At 60.9% G+C, this 20229-nt stretch overlaps 1 protein-coding gene across 4 annotated transcripts in view; it reads left to right on the top strand.

Annotated features, from left to right (window-relative positions):
* The window catches only part of SRCIN1 (SRC kinase signaling inhibitor 1), a 74938-nt gene that overhangs the window by 3323 nt on the left and 51386 nt on the right, over positions 1 to 20229 (top strand). For 3 of the 4 annotated variants that reach the window (XM_017837917.1, XM_017837914.1, XM_017837916.1), the window contains exon 2: positions 7092 to 7154. The exons of the other annotated variant lie outside the window; for it this stretch is intronic. The gene's annotated coding sequence lies outside the window, so the exon portion shown is untranslated. The remainder of the gene's footprint in view (positions 1 to 7091; positions 7155 to 20229) is intronic. 4 annotated transcript variants of the gene reach the window in all.

The following is a 20229-nucleotide window of genomic DNA, read 5'->3' as shown; positions in this document are numbered from 1 at the left end:
GAGGAGAGGGAACGGCCTCAGGCTGTGCCAGGGGAAGGTCAGGTTGGACAGCAGGAGGAATTTCTTTATGGAAGGGGTTGTTAAACATTGGAAGGAGCTGCCCAGGGAGGTTTGGAGTCCCCACCCCTGGAGGTGTCCAAGGAAGGACTCAGTGGCACTCGGTGAGGATCGGGCACAGGTTGGACTCGATGGTCTTGGAGGGCTTTTCCAACTGCAATGATCCTGTGATCCTGGGTGTCCCCAGGGTGCTGAGGGCATGGGCGAGCCCACTGAGGCTCCTGCTGTTGAGATTTCCTTTCCAAGCATGTTGGGGAGGAAAGAGGGAAGGCTGGAGGGGTGTTTTGGAGAGGCTCAAGGGGTGCACTGGGGGTTGGGAAGCCGTGGGGTGCAAATGGGGAGCAGGATGGGTGCTGTGCCGTGGTCCCTGCTCCTGGGAGGAACGAATTTTCCAACATTTTGCTCCGTCCCTGGTGCTGGGGGGTCATCCCTGGTGCTGGATGTTGTGTCCCCGTGGTGGAGCAGCATTCCTATAATTTGCAATCCACGAAGCCACTCACTCCAGCCCTTCAGCTCTTTGCCTTGGAGGTGCTGGACCTGAGGGGGGTCAGCACCCACAGCCCCGGGGGGGCTGCGCTTGGGAAGGGCAGTGCTGGCTGGAGGGGAGGTACAAGAAGGATGGAGATTCCCGTTGGTGCCACTCCCGTGGCTGGGAAGTCCTTCCATGCCCAGCTCTTTCCTCGGTTGGCTCCTTCCCAGCAGCTGAGGCCAAGTTTTGGAATTTTACCTTTATTATTAAATCACCTTTGGGTGGAGGAGGTGAGAAATGGGGCTCTGAGTAACCTGGTCTAGTGGGAGGTGCCCCTGCCCATGGCAGGGGGTGGGAACTGGATGATCTTTAAGGTCCTTCCAGCCCAAATAATCCCGTGATTCTACGGAATGCCCGGCCCGGGCTCCCGGGGGTTGAGTGTGGAGGCTGCCCGGCCGAGCTTTGAGGAATTCTTGGATTCACAAAGCACGAGCAGCCCTGTTGGCACCCCCTGGGGAGGCCTGAACCCCACGATGGGTCCACACCAGCGGGTCTCACCCCCCAGACCCCCCAGACAGGCTCCATCTCCTGCAGCCACATGGATTTGGGAAGGGCCCAGCTCAGCCCCACGAGGATTTTGGGCTGTGTTGGCACCCTCAGCTGTGCTCTCTGCCATCCAAGGGCCTCATTAACCCCCCTCCTGGCTGTGCCAGGCTGCAGGTGCACGGGGGCTCGAGGACTCTCTCAGCAAAGGAGCTTCAATGCCTGTTAAAAAATTACTGATTTGCTCCTCTCCGCCCGACGGGGATAATGAAACTTTGCTGTCAGCTGTTTTTATTTTTTCCCTCCCCCTGCACGGTTTCCACTTTCAGAATAAATGCAAATGATGGATTTTTAATTTATTTTTTTTTAAATTCATCTCCAACAGAAGGGCTGATGGAGAGGGCTGGGTGGGGGCGGGAGGAAGAGGAAGGGGGAGGGGGACGAACGCTTATGGTTTGTTTGTGTTTTTGCCCCCTCTGCTGAAATGTTCTGATTGCAGAAGGGAGATGATGCATTTGGGCTCCTAGAACAGCTAAATAGCTCCAGGCTGGGAAATGTAGCATCTGCATTCCAGCTCCAAACTGGGAACCAGTGCTCCAGCAGATCTGGGAAAGGGGAGTCAAGGAACAGCTTCTCTTCCAGCCCCATCCCCTGGCTTGGGTCACTCCGTGGCATGGAAGGGCTTGGAAAGGGACACCCAGAAAGGGATGGGGTGTGGCTGGAGGTGAGGCCTCCCTGGAGTGCAGCACTTCCCTGCTCCAGCCGAGCTCCTTGGCAGCCTTGGATGGTGTTGTCAGGTCTCCTGCACCTCGAGTTTATCTGTTTCAATCACAGCCCGTTAAAAGCCTCCGTGTTTCAGGAGCTGTCTGGATTTGTGGCTCCCGTCCCGCAGCCTGGGCCTCCTCCTGCCTTCCCCTGAGCCACAGCTCTCACTCCGGGGCTGCAGCCCCCTGGAATTCCATGGGTTGTCTCCCAGCCCCAGGGAATCCCACGGCTCAGACCCCACCTCCCTGCAGCCACCACGGTGGGAAAACAGCGCTTGGCTCCTGACCCGCCAGAATTTTCCCCGATCTTCCCTTTCCCCAAGCACCTGATGTTTTCCTTGTGGGCATCCTGGGATTCTGGGCATCCAAACCTTATGGTCAGTGGCTCTTGTTAATTGACTTAATTACCCGTGGGAGGCAGGGATGGCCGAGGTGGGGAAGGGATGCTGCAGCTCCCAGCTGGACTCCCAGAGAGAAGGGTTGGAGAAGTGGCTGCGGCATCTGGTCTGGGGTTTGTGGGTTTTGTTTTAGTGGGATATTTTTGAGCTGAAACGAGACCGAGTGCAGGAGGATGGAGGTTTGGATCCTGTACCCAGCTGAGCTTGGAGGCAGCTGGCAGCTTGTTGTGGGAGCCAGGAGGGAGGAATCGAGAGCTGGGCTGGGGTTTTGGGAGGATGCCTTTCCCAGTGTAGGTGCTTCACAAGCCCCGTGGGGAAGGCAGGGGGTGAGGGAGGCAAAAGAGATGAACAGGGAGAGGGGAACACAGTGATGTGCAGGGAGGGAGAGCAGTTGGATCTCCAGCTCCAGCTGGGTCCCAGGCAGGGCACCACGGGCCACGTGCGTTTCTGAGGCACCGGCGTGTTCCACCAGCCAAATTCCCACCGAACTGGGGAGCTCAAAGCATCTGGCTCTTGCCAGCCCGCAGTCAGCCTCGTGGCACTTGCCCATCTCCAGCAGCTCCACAGTGATCCTGGTATTTTTGGATACATGGAGAAACCTCTGCTCCAACCGCCCAACATCTGGGCTCGGCCACCCCTCTGCCAGCATTCCTGGGGGGCTCCACTCACCCCAGCATCCCTTGGCTCCAGGGGCCAGAGCCAGGGCTTGCCATCCCAATCCCAATCCCGATCCCGATCCCGATCCCATCCATCTGTCAGCGGCTCGGAGGCGAGTGGTGCAGCAAGAGGGTGTGAAACAACCACCTGTCAGTTGACTTTCCCGCTGCTTGGGGGAGCTTTGGCAAGGGCAGAGCCGGAGAGGAATAAATTCCCCTCTGCCGTGTTATTTGCGGGGATGCTGTCACGGCACTCAGGGGTTTTTATTTGGCTCGGTGGTTTTATGTTAATGAACCAGCTCTCTCCCTCTCTCTCTCCCTCTCTCTCTCTCTCTCTCTCTCCTCTGCACGCCGAAAAGAGGCAGGGAAAAAGTGTCACTTTGGATCTTCACGCATGGAAAAATACAGCCCCTCCCTCCCGCAATTAGAGCCGGATCTCCGGGAGGGAGCACCGGGAGGTGGCAGGGCTGGAGCCGCTCCCGCCCTGTGTCCCTCTCCCACCCCGCTCCGGCCAGCGCGTGCCTTTCCCGGCTTCCACATCCCCTTTGCAGCGACCTCCCAGACCCAATTCCCACATCCCAGGCACGGGAGCATTCCAGGCTGCTCTGCCGGGGCTGGATCTCGACAGCTCCTGAGCGCTCCCAGGAGGGAGGAGGGCAGGGTGGCTCGGGGTGACACCGCCTCCTCCCCGGCGCTGCGGGGCTGGTTTGGATCGCTTTTTGCTTCCCAGATAATTTCTTGCTTCCCAGATTATTTTTGCCCCTGTGGAGCATCTGCAGCTGGGAGGGAGCTCCAGCACCCCCGGCAGCCCTGGGGACCAGGCCCCATGTCTGTGAGGGGTGGTGGGTGCCTGGAGGGGGTGAGGAGGAGCAGGAGCTCGGTGTTGGCCAGATCCAGGTTGGATCAGGGCTGTCGGGATCCGGGATCGAGGAGGGAAGCGGAGAGGAGACGCAGTGGGAGCTGCAGGGCTGTGATCCTCCTCCATCCCCACCCTGCTGGGGTCCAGCTGACCCTGTTGAAGGGGATGACAGGGCCATGGGTCACCTCGATGTCCCCCCCTGCCACCAGAAGGCAGCGGGGTGGAGGCAGCGAGGACGTGCAACAGGCAGCGCCGGCGGCGCCCGCGGGATCCGTCTCGTTTCGGGAGGATTAATGATTCCAGCGTAATCTGAGGAACATTATATGGCTCATTAAAAACACATTGCCCGCACCAAACATGGCGGGGCCACGTGCTGCCAGCCCTGCCCGCTGCCCGCCCCGGGCCGGGCCCTGGCACCGCCGGGCTGGGGGTGATGGTGAGGCCGAAGGCTGTGCTGGCCTCTGGGGTGCCCATCTGCCTCTCTTTCCTCTTCCAGCTGCTCTGGGAGCCCTCAGGGGCAGCCACCCAGCTCTTTTGGGGATTTTGGGGTGATGCCGAGGCGTGGGTGTGCCCTGGGGAGGGGACATCAGTGCGCCCTCTGCCCTCTCCTCCCTCCGTGGCTCGTGGAGCTGCCAAGCCCTGGGTGAGAGTAGGAGGCTCCTGGGCACCTCTTGCCCGCTCCAAAGGGACCTGATCTCCAGGCCTGGATGGGGTGAAGGGGTCTGGCAGTGCCCCTTCCCCCCCACCTGCTCCATTCTTCCCTCTCCCTTCCCTCACGCCTCCTCCTCTCTCTCGCCTTCGCCGCTTCCTTTCAACTCTCTCCGTGGTGGTGGGAATCAAAGGCGGGAGCAGTTTGGGATTTTCGGTCTTTCCGCTGCGCTGCGTGAAAAGCAGAGCCTCCAAAGGACACTCAAGGACACCCAGGCAGCTCCTTCCCTGCCCTCCTCCTCTCCCTGCCCTGCAGGAAGCAGGGAATCCGCCCCAGGGCTGCTCCCACCGGGCTCCCAGCTCCATCCACAGCTCCATCCACAGCTCCATCCACAGCTCCATCCACAGCTCCATCCACGCCTCTTTGTCCCTCCCGTGTGAGCTGCTCGGGCTTGGAGGAGCGAAACAGCATCTTCTCCACCCATGAGGTCCCTCAGGTGGGCACCAGGGCTCCTGTGCTGCTCCCTCGAGGCCTCCATGAGGGTGCCAGAGCAAATAAAGGTCCCCATTCCTGCTGGATCCCGGGAACACGGGGGGGCTCAGGGCAGGATGGCTTCGGCCTGGGTGCCGCCACGGTCTCCATGCTGGGATGTGGCGGGACCTTGAGCGGATTTTTGGCTGCCTCCTGACTTGGTATCTCAGCCAAAACAACTCCGGGGAGGTTGTGGTGCTCTGCAGATAATAATTAGCTCTTCCCAGCTGTCAGCCCCAGCTCTTTGTGACAGCAAGTCTCTTATCTCCCTTCCACACGTGGGGAAGCCAAGGTGCTCCCAGGGCAAGTCCTTGGCCCAGGGACAGGCAGGTGAAGCAGGGAGCAAAACTAGGAGCCAGGATCTGCTGCTGGGGGGGTCTCAGGGTTGGGCAGCTGCCAGCTGGAAACACCCCCAGCCTCCTCCTCCCCTCGAGGAAATCCTGAGGATGGGATGGGAGAGCTTGGTTCTCCACGGAAAGAGGAGCCACGTTTGGCCCCCTCCTTTTCCTGTTTCCACCAGAAAACCTGTGTTTTGTCACTCAGGCCTCGTGATGAGCCAGGGGAGAGGGAAGGACATTCTTGCAGGTTGGCTCCCGGAGCGTTTCCCGGCGCGTTACAAAACGTGGCATAAATAATTAAACCCCCAATTATCGAAACAAAGGAATGAAGCGCATTTCGGAAGGATTTTCCACTCGTATTTCGTGCTTTTTGTTTCCCTGCCGTTGCGCCTTTAAGATTATTTTACTCACGCTGGGCGTGAAATCCGTTCCCGAAGCAGCAGCCTGTGGATCCACGCCCTGATCCGCAGGGATACAAGTGGCTGGGGAGCCTCAGCCTCACCTCCCAACCCCCAAATCCCTCTGCTCGAGGCTGAGGGTGAAAACCCACCCGAATCCGGGGGTAACAGGCCTTGGTGGAGCCTTGGGAGCGCTCCGAGCGCGGCACAGCAGAGATCCAGCAGCGCTCACAGGGATGCCGAGCCCTTCAGCGCTGGTTTTCTGGGATTGCAGCCACGCAGGGGTTAGGAATGCCTTTCACCCCCCCCCGTCCTCCCGTTTTTCTCCTCCTCTTTGCTGGGCAAGGGGGGCCCACAGAGCCACCCCAGCTGCCTGGTCTCACCCAGAGAGAAAACCCAGAGAGTTCTTCTCATGGAAGAAGTGACTCGGGGGTGAGGACACGAGGAGCAGAGCCGGGTGAGGGGTGAGGGGACAGATGTCCCAGATGTCCCGTGGCCGTGATGGATGAGCCGAGCTGGCTCCGGCGCCGGGAGCAGCTTCTCCCTCCCTCCGGCAAAGAAAGGGATCCTTGTGGGCACCGAGGTCTGTGTCCCCTGCCAGCCCTGCCCTTGTCACCCCGCTCCTCCAGGCACAGGGGTGAGGAGAACACCACCCCACCTCCCTAAAAACAAAGGCTCGAGGCGGCTCTGGGCTGTTTTTCTGGGATCCAGCCGGTGCAGGGGGGATGTTTGGGGGTCCGGGCAGAGGGGGGGTGAGCCCTGTGCAGCCCCTCTTCCCTCCCCACGTCCCCCCATCTCTGCTGTTGGCACCGTAGGGACAACATCTCACTCGTGGGGACGTGGCAGGGAGTGTGAGGGGGTTCAAGCCCCCGAGCTGGGGGTGGGAAGGGGAGTTTGGTGCCAAGGTTTCGGAGCTGCTGTTGCCCCCCTGGGAGCTGGCAGGACCCCGAGATGGGCCGTGCTGGAGCACGACCTGGGGCACAACGAGGCCGTGCAGCTTCGCTCGGGATCAAAAGGTCCAGTCTGTGCATTCTGGAGAAAACCCCCACAATAAATGCACACACTCTGATCCTTGCCCGACAGACACCCACCCGGGGCTGGAGGCTGAGCCCCACCACAGGAGTGGGGTGTTCTGGGGGCCGTGTGTGGGATGTTCCCCTCCCTACACGTGGGAACAAACCCCCCGTGCCTTTGTTGTGTCCATGGGGCAGAGGAGGGGCTGCCCCTCTCGGGGGGGCACAGCCCTGCTCCCCATCGCTGTCCTCGCCGCGTTTCTCTCTCAGATCCTTCCCGCTGCTGCTCTTTTGTTTCAGATTTATGATTTGTTTGCTTGCTCTGATTTATTTGTTTATTCCCCTCCATCCCCGGCAAACGTTCCCACCTGGACCGCGTTCATTCATGAATCTCCTCCTTTCCTGTCCCTAACCAGGGCTCGATGGAATTGCAGGAGGGAAGAAGCCAGGACTCTGTTCCCTTTGTTTAAAGTCTCCAGGTCAGTACCGGGGCCGGGGGCCGGCAGGGTCCTTCCCCCCCACCCTGCTTGTTTCATGTTTGATGTTCGCTCCCTCCCCGACCCTCTCCCAGTGCAGGGGCCGTGCTGGGCGAGGGCAGCACCTGTAGCTCGTTGGTTTTTTTGGGGGTGTTTATAGGACGGTGCTGCCTGGTTTCTGCTCTGCATCGAAGCCTCAGCTCCCGCCCTCCTCGCAGGAAGGGGATGGGTTCGTGGAGCCGGGGGTGGTGTTTGCTCCCGGAGGGGTCCCCGGTGCTCCTGGAAGGATCGGCTGCCTCTCCACCAAATGGAGTTTGCGAGGTTTGAGGTTTTCCTCGTTGGGTTTGGGGAGGAAAAACCTTCCACAGGGAGATGTTGGCCCTCTGGGGGTGAGGTGGAGAGGCAGGTGCCTTCCCCAGGAGCTGCCTCTGGAAGCGTGGCTGGCTTAGGGAAGCTGTGAGAGGGGAAGTGCGGTGGAATCTGTTCAGCAGCAGCTCCTGCTGGGTCTGTCATGACAATAGAATTTATTTCGGTGGCATCTGTCGGCCTCTAATGGGCTGGGTGTTCCCATTGCCAGGGATTGCTCTGGAGTCTCTGCAAAGACTTCAGCAGTTCCTCTTGGGGAGGCTGAGGAGTTCACCAGAGCCCTGTCAATCAGGGCAGCAGCTCCCAGATAAAATAATCCCGAGAGGAGCAGCAGTGGCACCAGTCAGTCCTGATCCAGGTGATCAGGAAACAACCTGCCTTCAGGAAAACTTCCTTTTCCTCTGTGTTCCTCTGCATCCGTGTTCTCCAGGAGCCCATCCCAAAGCCATTCCCTGATCCAGGTGATCAGGAAACAACCTGCCTTCAGGAAAACCTCCTGTTCCTCTCCATCTGTGTTCTCCAGGAGCCCATCCCGTAGCATTCCCTAGGGCTGGGAGCTGCAGGCATCCTGCAGCACCCCTGGAGGGACATCAGCCTGCACCCTCCCACTGCCTCCTGCTCTAGGCTGATTTCTCTGGGAATTTGGTGGCCTCCTGCCCTGGAGCAGGTCGACTTCCAGGGCTGGTGCCAGCTGGAAGCTGAGGGGAGCAGCACCAGTGTCTGTCTGTCCTGAGGGACGCCGTGGCTGTCAGGCAGCTGGAATCCCAGCTCAGGCAGGGAGGAAAACCCAGAGGTGGAGGAAACCACCAAGCTTGTAATAGGTGGGGTGTCCCAGCCCTCCCGACACGAGACCCTGCTCGGTGGAAAGCCAAGACACTGGAACAGCGCTCTGGAATTTAATTGCCCTTCCTGCAGCCGTAACGAGCACGAGCACGAGCACGTCGTCCCCAGACGGGAGGGGGGGAGCAGGATGGAGGCACAGGCCGTGCATCCATGGGGGGATCTGCCCCCGGCTCTGTTCCAGCTCATTTGCTGTCCCAGAATGACACGTGCAGTGGAGTTGCTGGGTGTATGTGCATGTTTGCCCCCCTGCTCTGCAGGTCCTGCTGATGCTGAATCAGCTTGTGGGCACCGAGGTCTGTGTCCCCTGCCGGCCCTGCCCTTGTCACCCTGCTCCTGCAGGCACGGGGGTGAGGAGAACACCACCCCACCTCCCTAAAAACAAAGGCTCAAGGCGGCTCTGGGCTGTTTTTTTGGGATCCAGGCACCACCTGGGCTCAGCCAGTGCAGGGGGGAAGTTTGGAGGGTCTGGAGAGAGGGGGTTGAGCCCTGTGCAGCCCCTCTTCCCTCCCCAAATCCCCCCACATTCCCCATGCTGGTGGGGAAAGCAGCCTAATAGTGATGCTTTTTTGGGGGAATTCAAGTCATTGAATGGATCAGGGAGCGCCTGGAGGTGTTAAAACCAGCACAAGTAGGAAAGTAGAGGGGAGGGGGTGAAGGTCATGGGTAGGATTTGTGGGACCTGTTGGGCTTGTGGGATCTTCTCAGAGCAGAAAAGACCCTTCTGATCACCCCGTTTGACCCCAGTGAGCCAGAGGCTGTGAGGTCTCGGCAGCAGCTCCTGCGTCGTGACCATCAGTCCTGGGCGGGCGTTTTATCTTCCCAAAGGATGCTCTGCCTCGGTTCAGAGGTGGGAACGATGGAGAAACCCCCCTGCCTGGCCCCGTTCAGCACGTTTGCTGTCTCCTGTCTGCCTTTCTGACGCTGCAGCTTCCAGCTCCCGGGTCCTGTCCTGCCTCTGTCTGAACAAGATTAAAGAGGCGCCGCTCTCGGAAGCGGCGTCCTCGTGGAGGTGAACGTACAGCCAGCTGTAAGGTCATCGTGCAGCCGTGTAATGATGCCACTTAATGAGCTTGTCTCCCTGCAGAAAAGGTGGCTTTGACCTCCCTGAAGGGTTGCAAACACCTGCTCAGACTGACAGACCCGCAGCTCGGCGACGGAAACCGGCGCCGCTCTTTGATCCCGCGTTGGGTTCCGGCGGGGATGTGGCTCGGAGAGGCTCTGGAGGCATCCAGGAAGGGTTTTGAGGTGTCTTTGGCGGTGTGGGGGCTTGGCTTTTGTTCCCAAAGTCTTGTTGAAAGTCAACAGGATGCAGCAGGGACTTGTGAGGAGGAGCTGGGGGGGAAGGAAAGGATTGTCCGTGACGGGGCTGAGCCGGGGAGTTCCGTGTACCCGGAATGTTGGGGATGCTTGGCTTGTTGTTGGCCCAGGTGAAGGGGCAGTAGCCACAGGCAGGAGAAATACTGGCCCACACAGAGCAGAGGACAGGGTTTCCCAGCTGCCATGGTGTCCCTTGGGATATGGGGAGGGGTTGTCCCCATCCACCAGTTCCCGCTCTCCTCTCCCCTTCCCGGTGCTCCCCAGGCCAGGACGCTGAACCAGCCCCTGCTGCCTCAGTCCTCCTCCCTGTCAGGCAGCCCAGGGAGGAATAATTCACAGAGTCAACAGCTTTTTAATATCTCTGTGCTTCAAGACAACTTCCAGTGCACTCCTTTGCCTTTTAATTAAAATTATTGCTTCTCCCCCCGCGTGCATCTTCCTCCCCCCCCGCCAAAAACCAGCAAACCACCAGCCTGCCTCCTCCTTCTCCTCCTCATCCTCCTCATCCTCCTCATCCTCCTCATCCTCCTCATCCTCCTCATCCTCCTCATCCTCCTCATCCTCCTCATCCTCCTCCTCCCTGGTGCTGTTTGAGCTTTCCAACCACGGACTCTCCTGGGCTGGAGCCTCGTTGGCTCCTGTCCCTCGTTGCCGCTCGGCCACAGCTCTTTCCTGCCCGATTTATCAAAAGTGATGGAAACAGATGCTCCAGGACCCTTCCCTGGTGTAAACGGGGGCGGATCCGCGGGTGATTTACGCCAGGGGAAGGTCTGGCTCGCTGCTCCAGTGGTTGGGTGGCATGGCAGGACCATGGGCTGGTGGGCACGGGGGGCAGGAGCCTGTTCTTCCCCCAGGGCAGTGCCAGAGCAGCACTGCCCGGATCCACGGGCTCCCTTTCCAGCGGACCTGGAGAGGGCTGGGGCTGGTGGGCTGAGCCCCCCGGTGTGCCAGCGGGTGCCCGAGGGGCCGGGCGGTGCCCAGAGAGCCCCAAAGCAGAGGTGGGAGCGGGTGGGAGAGGCTCTGAGCCCCCTCCCGGGCTCCCCGCGGGGCTCCTGCGGCTCCCGCTGCCGAGCTGCCGAGCTGCAGACGTGTCAGCGCCGGCGCTGTGCCTGTAATTACTGTCTGATGTGCCGGAATTAGCCCGGGAGCCGAGGAGTTCGGTGCAGACGTGAGTGTCCTTGGCTGCCTGCGGGGGGTTTAGCGAGTGCGAGGCCGTGGGCAGAGCGGAGCCTTCCATCCCCTCCCGGGCTCGGCTTCCCTCCTCTGCTGCTGGGGGAGGACGGGAGAGCAACGGGGGCACCCCTGCTCCTGGGGTTTGGGGGGGTGGAGAGAGGCTCGAGGGTGTTGGTGGCGGCTGTTGCGTGGAATTGTGGAATCACGGAGTGGTTTGGGTTGGAGGGGACCTTAAAACTCATCCAGTTCCACCAGGGACACCTTCCACTAGCCCAGGTTGCTCCAACCCCCCCCCGTTTCATCAGGTGAGACCCCAATTCCACACCCTCAGGGTGTGGCTGAGCTGGGCAGCACCCACATCCCTCCCTCTTCCCAGAACTCCTCCCAAACCACAGGGCTGAGCTTCCCCGTCCTCCAAACCCCATCTGAGCATTGACTGCTCCCCAAAAGCGTTTTGTCGGTGCAAACCCCTGTTTTGGAGCCTCACGACGCCCCCAGGAGGGCTGCACACGCCGGAGCATCCCTCGGCTCCAGGCTGATCTGTCCAACCCCCTCATCTCCTGCTTCCCTCGCCCGTTTTTTTTCCCACTTTTCTGGTTCCTCAGCTCCCCGTCCATGGCTCTGGCCGCCTGTGCTCCGTGTAAGCCACGACTCCCCCCAGCCTGTGCCAAGGTATTAAAAAGCCTTTATCGTAGTCCAGGGCCTGTAATTCACAGCACAAGAACCAATAAATAGGAATGATTCAGAACCATTTAGCAGCTTCTGCTCAGGAAGAGCGAGACCAGGACCTCAATTAAGCTATTTGTAAATTGTTAATTTAAGCATTTCACTCAGATGCCTTAAATTGTTCCCTCCTGCAGTTTACAAATGGGTAAAGAGCACAGAAATATAACTGGAGCGGTGGGGAAATGCCATTTAGTTGCTGTTTTTGGCAGTGGTAATAGCACTGTAGCTAACAGAGCTTTGATTTAAATCAGAGTAAACCAGGGCTGCCTTGAAAGGAGGATCAACCCCGGGAGCAGAGGTGCCCAGGTGAGGAGGGACCCGGGGTGGGGGTGTTGAGGGTGGATCTGGGAGTGCCAGGGAAGCCCTGGGATCTGAGTCCCTGTGCAAGGGATGCTCCCTGTGGGGTTTTTTTCCCCTATGCCCTGTGAAATAATTGTTACACCTGGAGGAAATATAGGAAATATATAGGGGTTTTGGGGTTTTTTTAAGCCAGGAGATGGTTTCCCTTCTGGCCAGGGGAGGTTTGGCTCTCCAGGTGGGTGAACAGCAGCATCCCTGGGGGGTCTGGGTGGGTGCAGCTCCCAGGGGTTGGTGTGACCCCCCCTCCCCCAATTTACCCCCTCCTGCAGATTTGCTCAAAGCACAGGAAATCGAGGGGCTGGCAGTGGCACAGCTCATCAATGCCAAAAGGATTTAGGAGCCCTGAACCTCTTCCATGGCACTTGGGAATTCTGCCCTCACTAAAGGGAGCAGGGAAGCTGGGGCTGCCCCACCCCTGGGAGTGTCCCAGGCCAGGCTGGACAGAGCTTGGACAACCTGGGACAGTGGAAGGTGTCCCTGCCCATGGCAGGGGGTGAGACTGGATGGGCTTTAAGGTCCCTCCAACCCCAGCTATTTTGGGAATCTTTCTGTGATTTGAGGCTCCGGGAGGAGGAGGGGCCTCGTGCCCCCCAAGCCCCAGCGCTGCCCTTGCCGAGGCTTTGCCTCTGCAGAGCTAAAACTGGAAGCTCCTTCCAGGGCCCTGGACCAGGACCTGCACCAGCTGCTGCTGCAGCTGCTCCTGGAATGTGTCCCCTCACGTCTCCTGGCTCGGTGGTGGATGTTTTAACGCAGAACCCGGCGCTTTTCCCGCGCCCCCCCAGGTGTGGCGGGGTGAGAAATATCTCTGATTAGAATTTAGGAGACGGTCAAATGCAGTGAAACAAAGAACTTCATTAACAGCGCTCGGGGTGCACGAACTCGTGACCTGGTCCGAGCACCCCGCCCTTTGTGGGGTCCTTTCTGTACCCTCTTGGTTACCACAGCGAGGTTGGATCAAGGGTTGGACTTGATGATCTCGAAAGTCTCTTCCAACCTGGCTGATTCTATGATTCTATGATTCTATAAGCTGTTAAATATTCAACAGGTATTTTTACCTTAAAAGGTGATTTTTCGAACTCAGGAGGGGGTGTCACCCTGATTGATTGATGACCCTCTGTACATGCACAGAGGGGTCTCTCTGCACACCAAGCCCGGCCCTGTGGCCAGGGCTGTATTTCTCCATTTTTATATTTTCCCCTATCCCGACCGAAACGTTTCCCAAATGGGGGCCTTTCGCCTTCCAGCCTCCACGGGGCGCCTAAAGAAACCCTGGAATTAAAATGCAAGGACAGAAAATCCCGCTGCCCTCTGCTTTCCACATAAATTCATAAAACCAGGATGATTTATTCCTGACAGCGGGATGAGGCTCCGCTCCCGGTCCCGCCGCGGAGAGCGGGATTTGGTGCGTCTGCGCCGAGCAAGTGAGCAAAGGGAGAGGGTGCCAGAGTGTGGTGGGAGCAGAAGGACTTGGTGCCGTGCCACGGTGCCGGGTGGGAGCCGGTGGGCGCGGCGGGCGCCAGCCGGGCCCCGGAGGTGTCGCCGCAGCCGCTCGGGGGCCGGGACGCCGTGCCAGGCACCGCTCGGGTTGTGCAGTTTGGGGAACAAACTCTCGCTTCCCGGCTCCTCCAGGCGGGGTTTTGGTTTCCTCGCCAGCTGGGGAGCAGAGCCCCATCCCCAGAGGGTGCCGGGGCGGCCACGGGAACAGCTTGGGATGCGATGGAGCCGAGCTCTGCCGCGCCGGCTCCCGTGGGAGGCTGGCGGGGCCCTGCGGGTGCCAAATCCTCCCCTGGGCTCCACCTGCCACCGCTTGGCAGGTCCCGTCTGGGCTCTGTGACGGGCCCTGCCAGCGCTCCGGGTGTTGCCAGCCTCGGCAGATGTTCCCTGCAGCCGCGTGGCGCCGGTTCCTCTCCCGCAGATCCGCAGGCTGAGCCATCCTGGGAGCTGCTGCCTCCACACCTCCGGGTTCTCGCTGGGCTCTGAGAGAGTTTTTTGTGACTTGAGAACTTACCAGCCATCAGTTGGCTGGGTTTAATAGGGAACTGCACTTCCTGGCCCTTCAGCTGCCACATGCACCGAGCCGTGTGATGCCAAAGGGTCTTCCGTGAGTTTCTTTTTTTGCCCCATCTGGTTTCCTCCCGGTTCTGAGAGCGGCACATCCGATCCGTCTGCTGGCACGGTGCCCTCACCTGCCCCTGGAACGGGAAAGGCCTTTCTGTCTGCCCGGCTCCAAGCTGCCCCACGCCCCCATCGTGCCTGGGTGAGGGTCTTTTTCCCACTTGTGGCATCCCAAGGGTTGGGATAAGGTCTGCTCTGAACAGCCTGACCCACAGTCACCGCTCCCACAGCCACGGGCTGTCCCACCCTCCGCTTTGGGCAGAGCTCGTGTCTTGCTGTGGGTTTTCCTGGCACAGTGATGGGCATTGTTGTGTGAGGAGGGGGAATTTGGGCGTGGAAAAGTGCTTCCTGATGAGACACTGATTTCCCATCAGGAGCTCGGTTGGGCGCTGCAGCAGCGGCTCCTTCTCCAGCCACCTCCTGCTTCCAGTGCCTGGGTACAGCAAGGAAATGCTGTGTGTCTGTCTGTGCCCAGGCTGTGTGTCTGTCTGTGCCCAGGCTCAGAGGGCGGGCAGACCGACTGCTGCAGGAAATGCTCAAATTCCCAGTGCCACTGGGAATGGGGCACATCCATTCCCACTTGTGCCCAACATCCCACCCCAGGGCCTGTGGGTGATGTCGGGCACAGGCAGATCAAACCACCTGCAGCCTGGCTGAGTTCTCCCAGTACTTTCAGTGCCAGCCCACTCCTGGTTAACTCCTCTTTTCCTCTGGAGCATCCCTGGCTGCTTGGCGTGGCAGATCCCCGATCCCCCCCTCCCAGCACCCCCCTCCCAGGAGCGGAGCGCTCCGTCTGTCCCCGCTATCGTGTCCTTGGAACGAGGCACAATAGACCCTCTGTGCGTGTGTGAGGGCACCACATGTGTGAATATTGCTGTATAGACTGCGTGTGCCACCCCAGGGGAGCGGACACAAAGCTGTGCTGTCTGTCCCAGCTCCGGGAAGGCGGCTGTATTCCCGCTCCGTGAGTGTCCCACTGTTCGGATCCCAACCGCCGCGATCGGCGCCGGGGCAGAGCGAGGGCTCATTGTGCTGGGGGCTGTACACGGGCTTTGTGAGGAGCAGTCGTGGTTCTGAGGAGTTTATAGATTAACAAGAACGTGGGGGAATTGGCTGGTGTGTGGAGGAGAGAGCGCTGCTCTTCCCAGGACCCGGTGCCAGCGACTGGAGAGCGGGCACGGAGCCGGGAGCGGGGTGTCCTTCTCCCCCACGGGCACATTTCGGGGCCGGTGCTGTCTGGAAGCAGCTCCTCGGGAGCTGCTGAGAGCAAAAGCATGTCTGGTGTTGCAGGTGTAAATGCAGATCTCACCCCGACGTGTGGGAGCTGCTTTTCCCAGCCTCTCCCTGGGAATTGCCTCATGGACACGCAGTGTGTCCCGGCCCTGGTGAGGGTGAGGTGTCACCCACCGGTGGGGGTTGTGTGTGCTCGGGTGGCTCTTGTCACCACCCGGCCAGCTCAGGCAAGTCGTGGCCTTGGGAAGGCCCAAAGTGGGAAAACTTTCCCTCGGATTTAAAAAGAGGCTTTTGCCTCTGTTGCTGAGCATATTTAGGTGGGTTTTCGGGGTGCAGGTGATGGTGTCCCTTCCCGCTGTGACGGCAGGACCCTGCTGGGATCTGTCTGGGCCATTGTCCCCCCTGCTGGGATCTGTCTGGGCCATTGTCCCCGTGGTGTTGGCACAGCAGTGCCAGGTGACTGGTGGCACCTTGGATGGTGCCTGGCACCCGCTGGCGCTGCGGTGAGGGAGGTGCTGGAAGTGTCCTGGTGTAAACCTGGGGGCTCGGAGCCCCCTTTGGCTCCTGTGGCAGCTCCATTCCCTGTGAATTGGGGGACAGGGACAGGACAGGGACAGGGACAGGCGCTGCTCTGCCCCCCGGGCCGTGGGGACCGTCAGTGCCGCGGGTGTGGCAGCTCGGAATCTGCGGGCGGGCGCTTCCAGCGGCTCTTCAACCACAATAGAGGCAATTTACCCCTCATCAGCAGAGCAATCAGAATTAAAAGGTCACCCCATCCTCTGGCCCTCCCTGCAGCGGGACTGCGGGAGGGAGCGAGCCAGGTTCCAGGGATCAGCGGGAAGGACAATTAATCCTTGCTGCCGGCGGTAACCCTGTTTGTTTTCCAGCATTTTCCTCCACACTCCACACTCCTCAAGCCCCCGAATCTCCACCTTCACCTCCGTGATCCCTGTGCCGTTCCTGTGGCAGGGAGCCCAGAGCATCTTCCCTGGAGCTCCAGGTCCTGGCCCTCAGGAGGGCTGGACAAGCTTCCCAGCCCTGCCGCTGACCTGCTGCTTGTCCTTGCTCGTGTTTCTTCACCCATTTGCTGCCCTGTGTTGACTCAAAGCTTTTTGGAGCAACTCCTGCACAGTGGGCACAGCCAGTGCACGTAGCACTCAGGTAATATTGTCACAATATATAAATGTGGAGGGAAAGGAGCCCTTGGCCCCAAACTAAGGGAGAGAGGGGTAAAAAAAGCCCCCTCTGCGTGTTCAGGGTGCAGGAACAGGCTCAGCTCTCTCCAGAAGCGCTCAGCAAAGAGGAGAATGAATTTTTGGGAGGGTTTGTCATGGCAGAGCGTGTCATGAATGTGCCTGTGCCAGCCGTGACTCATGGCTGCGGCTGTTGGGGAGCCTGGAAGGGCTCCAGCAGGGAGATCTGGCCTCCAGAGTTTCTCCCTCCTTGCCCTGCCAACCGCTGGGCCCCGAGCCAGGAGCGCTCCTGGCCCTGCTCCACCCGTGCCTCAGTTTCCCCATCGCGAAATGGGGGCAAAGCCAAGCTGTGGGGCTCTGCTGTGGGGGTTCCTGGGCTCCCAGCTCTTCCCCCCCTGGGGCTCTCGGGGCTGTGGTGCCAAGGCTTGAGTGGCTGTGAGTCCGTGAGAGAGCCGTGGCCGGGGAGGGCTCTGGGAAGCTTCGGGAAGGGTCACTCCGACCCCTGCCAGACCCGACCAGCAGTGGGGTGTGACCTGACCTGGCTGAGCTCCGGATCCAGCGCCGTGTCCTGGGGACGAGCCTTGGCAGCGAGGCTCTCCTGGGAGGCAGATCCTGGTTTTCCCTCTCCCGAGCTCCCTCGGGGCCGGCGTGGGAGCAGCTGACAGCACAGGACTCGGGGTGTCCGTGCCCAGGGCTGGGCAGCTCGGTGACATCAGGCTCTGGTGCCTTGGACCCTCCAGGCTCGCTCCTGGGCGTGCTGGGAGCACGGGGAAGAGCTCCTGGAGTGGCACTGGCAGCCTGTGGGCACTGGCAGCTCGTGGCACGCCCCTGGCAGCCCTGCCTGGGCAGGGCAGGGAGGGCAGCGCCACAATCTGCCCGCGCCGCTGGCAGTGCCCGGCCCGGCGCTGGCTGCCCGCCCATGTGATGTGTTTGAGGGGGCACGCTGACATTTCCCAGGGGATGGGGAAAGAAAAAAAACAAACCCAGGGACCCGCAGGGAGCTCTGAGTCAGAAAAGAGATCAGAGAGCAGGAGTCGTCCGCGCGGAGCGGAGGGATAAACCCGGGGAAGGGGGGGAAAAGTTGCCGGGGCAGGGAGAGGATGTGAGGGAAAGCGCCGGCTCGGAGCCGGGAGGATGCGATGGGCGCCGGCAGAGGAGTGGTGGTGGCAGGGAGCGACGACGGCCACGGAGACGGGCCTGGGAGCCCCTCGCTAGAGCAGGGACGGGAGGGGGCATCGCTCGGGAGCTCCGGCGCCCACCCGGCACCGCCGCGGCTCCGCTTCCCGGCGCGCAGGACCCGGCGGTGGATGCGAGGTGACAGTCGCTGAGCGCCGAGCGAGGTCGGAGCCGCGAGATAAGGTCGGTAACAACCCACCCACTGCTCACTTGGGCTGCGCGGCGCGTGTTTAATAACGACCCGGCCCCGTATTTAATTAACATAAACAGCCAACGCAACCCGAGCCGTCTCCTCAGATCCGACTTGACGGGGACGCCGCCGCGTTGCTTTAAATGCCAAGTGATTAGCAAAAACCATCTTTCGTTTGCCTTAAACATATGCCATAAGCTGCGTGTGTTTGTCGCGCAGATTTTCGGAGCCGTCTCCCGGTTCCTCCCCGGCTGCCTCGGGCGCGACCTTGACCATGTTTCCTCCTCGCCGGGCCAGGCAGCCCCCCGGCGCTGCCCCCCGGGCCCTGCAGAGACCCACCGAGCCCGGGGACTACCGGCTCGCTGCCCTGCTCCTGGGTATGGACCGGGGCGGGGGGGGATGTGGGTGCGGGAGGGGTGCAGGCTCCGGGGGCTCCGGGGGATGCTGGTCCCGCTGGTCCCGCGGGGACGGTCCCAGCCCCTCGCAGGGGAGGGCTCTGCTCCGGGAGGGGTTGGATGGCGTGGGCTGAGGGGTGATTGCAGCCCCTCGCAGGTGGTCCCTGCCCTGGGAAGAGGTGGATGGTGTGAGCTGGGGGTGGTCCTGGCCCCACACAGGTGGGCTCTGCCCCAGGAGAGGATGGATGGCCTGGCGTGGGGGTGATCCACACCCCACACGGGTGGGCTCTGCTCTGGGAGGGGGCTATGGACAGGCTGAGGATGGTCCCAGGCCCTCACAGGTGGGCTCTGCCCTGGGAAGAGGTGGATGGTGTGAGCTGGGAGTGGTCCTGGCCCCACATGGGTGGGCTCTGCCCCGGGAGGGGAAGGATGGCCTGGTGTGGGGGTGATCCACACCCCACACGGGTGGGCTCTGCTCTGGGAGGGCATGGATGGCACAGGCTGAGGATAATCCCAACCCCACACAGGTGGGCCCTGCCCTGGGAAGTGATGGATGGTGTGGGCTGGGGGATGATCCCAGCCCCACACGGGTGGGCTCTGCCTTGGGGAGGGGGCAGATAGCCCAGCCTGGGGATGGTCTCAGCCCTCGCAGGTGGGCTTTGCTGCAGGAGGGGATGGATGGCACGGGCTGGGGAGTGATCCCCAGGCTCTGCCCTGCGTGGGGACAGTGGAGGGGGCTGTTCCCAGCCCCACATGGGTGGGCTCTGCCCCAGGAGGGGCTGATGGGGTGGGCTGGGCTGGGCTGGGCTGGGCTGTACTGGGCTGGGCTGGGCTGGGCTGGCTGCCCAACGCTGGTGGGAAGGGGAGGCAGGGCTGAGGCAGCTGCTGCTGCCCTCCTTTTGCTTGACTAAACCTCACTGCCTGGACAGCTTCTGACTGGCGCTGGTGGGAGGGCTGCAGGCTGGACGGGCTGTGGTTTCCCTCCAGTGTGCCCCAGCAGGGCAGGAGGGTGTTCTCAGTGCCGGGGGGAAAGGGGTGGCACCTGCCCCTGGGACAGAGCAGTGGCCTTGTCCTCGTGTCACCTACAGCATCCCACTCCGAGGTGGGAGGTGGCAGCAGGCAGGGAGCCCTGTGAGGACCAGGCAGCTCAGTGTCCTCGTGCCCTGCAGGCAGGTGGGACATGTCACATGTCCCCACAGCATCCCTGTCCCATGGTCTGTGTGCGCTGATCGGGCTGACAGCGAAGCCCTGCTGGATCCCACCCCGTGTTTTCCATTCCTGAGTGTGTTTTCCTTGCAATCTGAGAGGCTTTAGACGTGGCTCTGAGATATTTTTTTTCCCAGCATTTCTGATTTTTAACTAGCTGTGACTAACCAGGCTGGCACGGCAGGCTGTGACCAACCACCAACGTGCTACCTGTGCGCTTATAAATAGGGCCTGTTCTGCACACCCCCGTTTGGAGCATTCCAGGGCTCCCGAGCCCCTCTGTGACACCAGCCCAGCTTTTCCCAGCCTCTCCCCCGCAGCTGCCAGAGCCCAGCATCCCCCAGGTCCTGGCAGGAGCCCCCCAGAGAGGCAGTGCCCCCCAGTTCCTGCCCGCAGGCTGCGGGAAGGGGGCTCAGCGCCATGGCTGGACCTGCTGAGCTCCGGGATGTGCCTCCAAGCCCATCGTGATGGTGGCAGTGCCCAGCCTCCAAAACAGTTGGGCCCCTCATGCCAAGGCAGAGATGAGCTGAGGGTTGTGCTGGGCTGTGTGGTGTGGCTGTCCCTGCATCGCCATGGTCCCCAACACTCCGAGCTGGGAAAAATCCCCTTCCCGAGCGCTTCCTCACGGAGCTGAGCTCTTTGGTGACTCCAACGGGGGCCCAGACTGCGGGGCAAGGGCTGGCAACGCCGTGGGTTTGGCTTGGATTCTTCCCTTCGTGGCTTCCTGGTCGGGGTGCTGGAGGGGTGGTCCCTTCCCTTCCCTTCCCTTCCCTTCCCTTCCCTTC

The sequence above is a fragment of the Lepidothrix coronata genome, unplaced genomic scaffold, assembly GCF_001604755.1.
Source record: "Lepidothrix coronata isolate B3197 unplaced genomic scaffold, Lepidothrix_coronata-1.0 Scaffold316, whole genome shotgun sequence".
Classification (NCBI taxonomy): Eukaryota; Metazoa; Chordata; class Aves; order Passeriformes; family Pipridae; genus Lepidothrix; species Lepidothrix coronata.
Note: the sequence above shows the minus strand (reverse complement) of the source record. Positions and strands in the feature narration are given on the sequence as shown.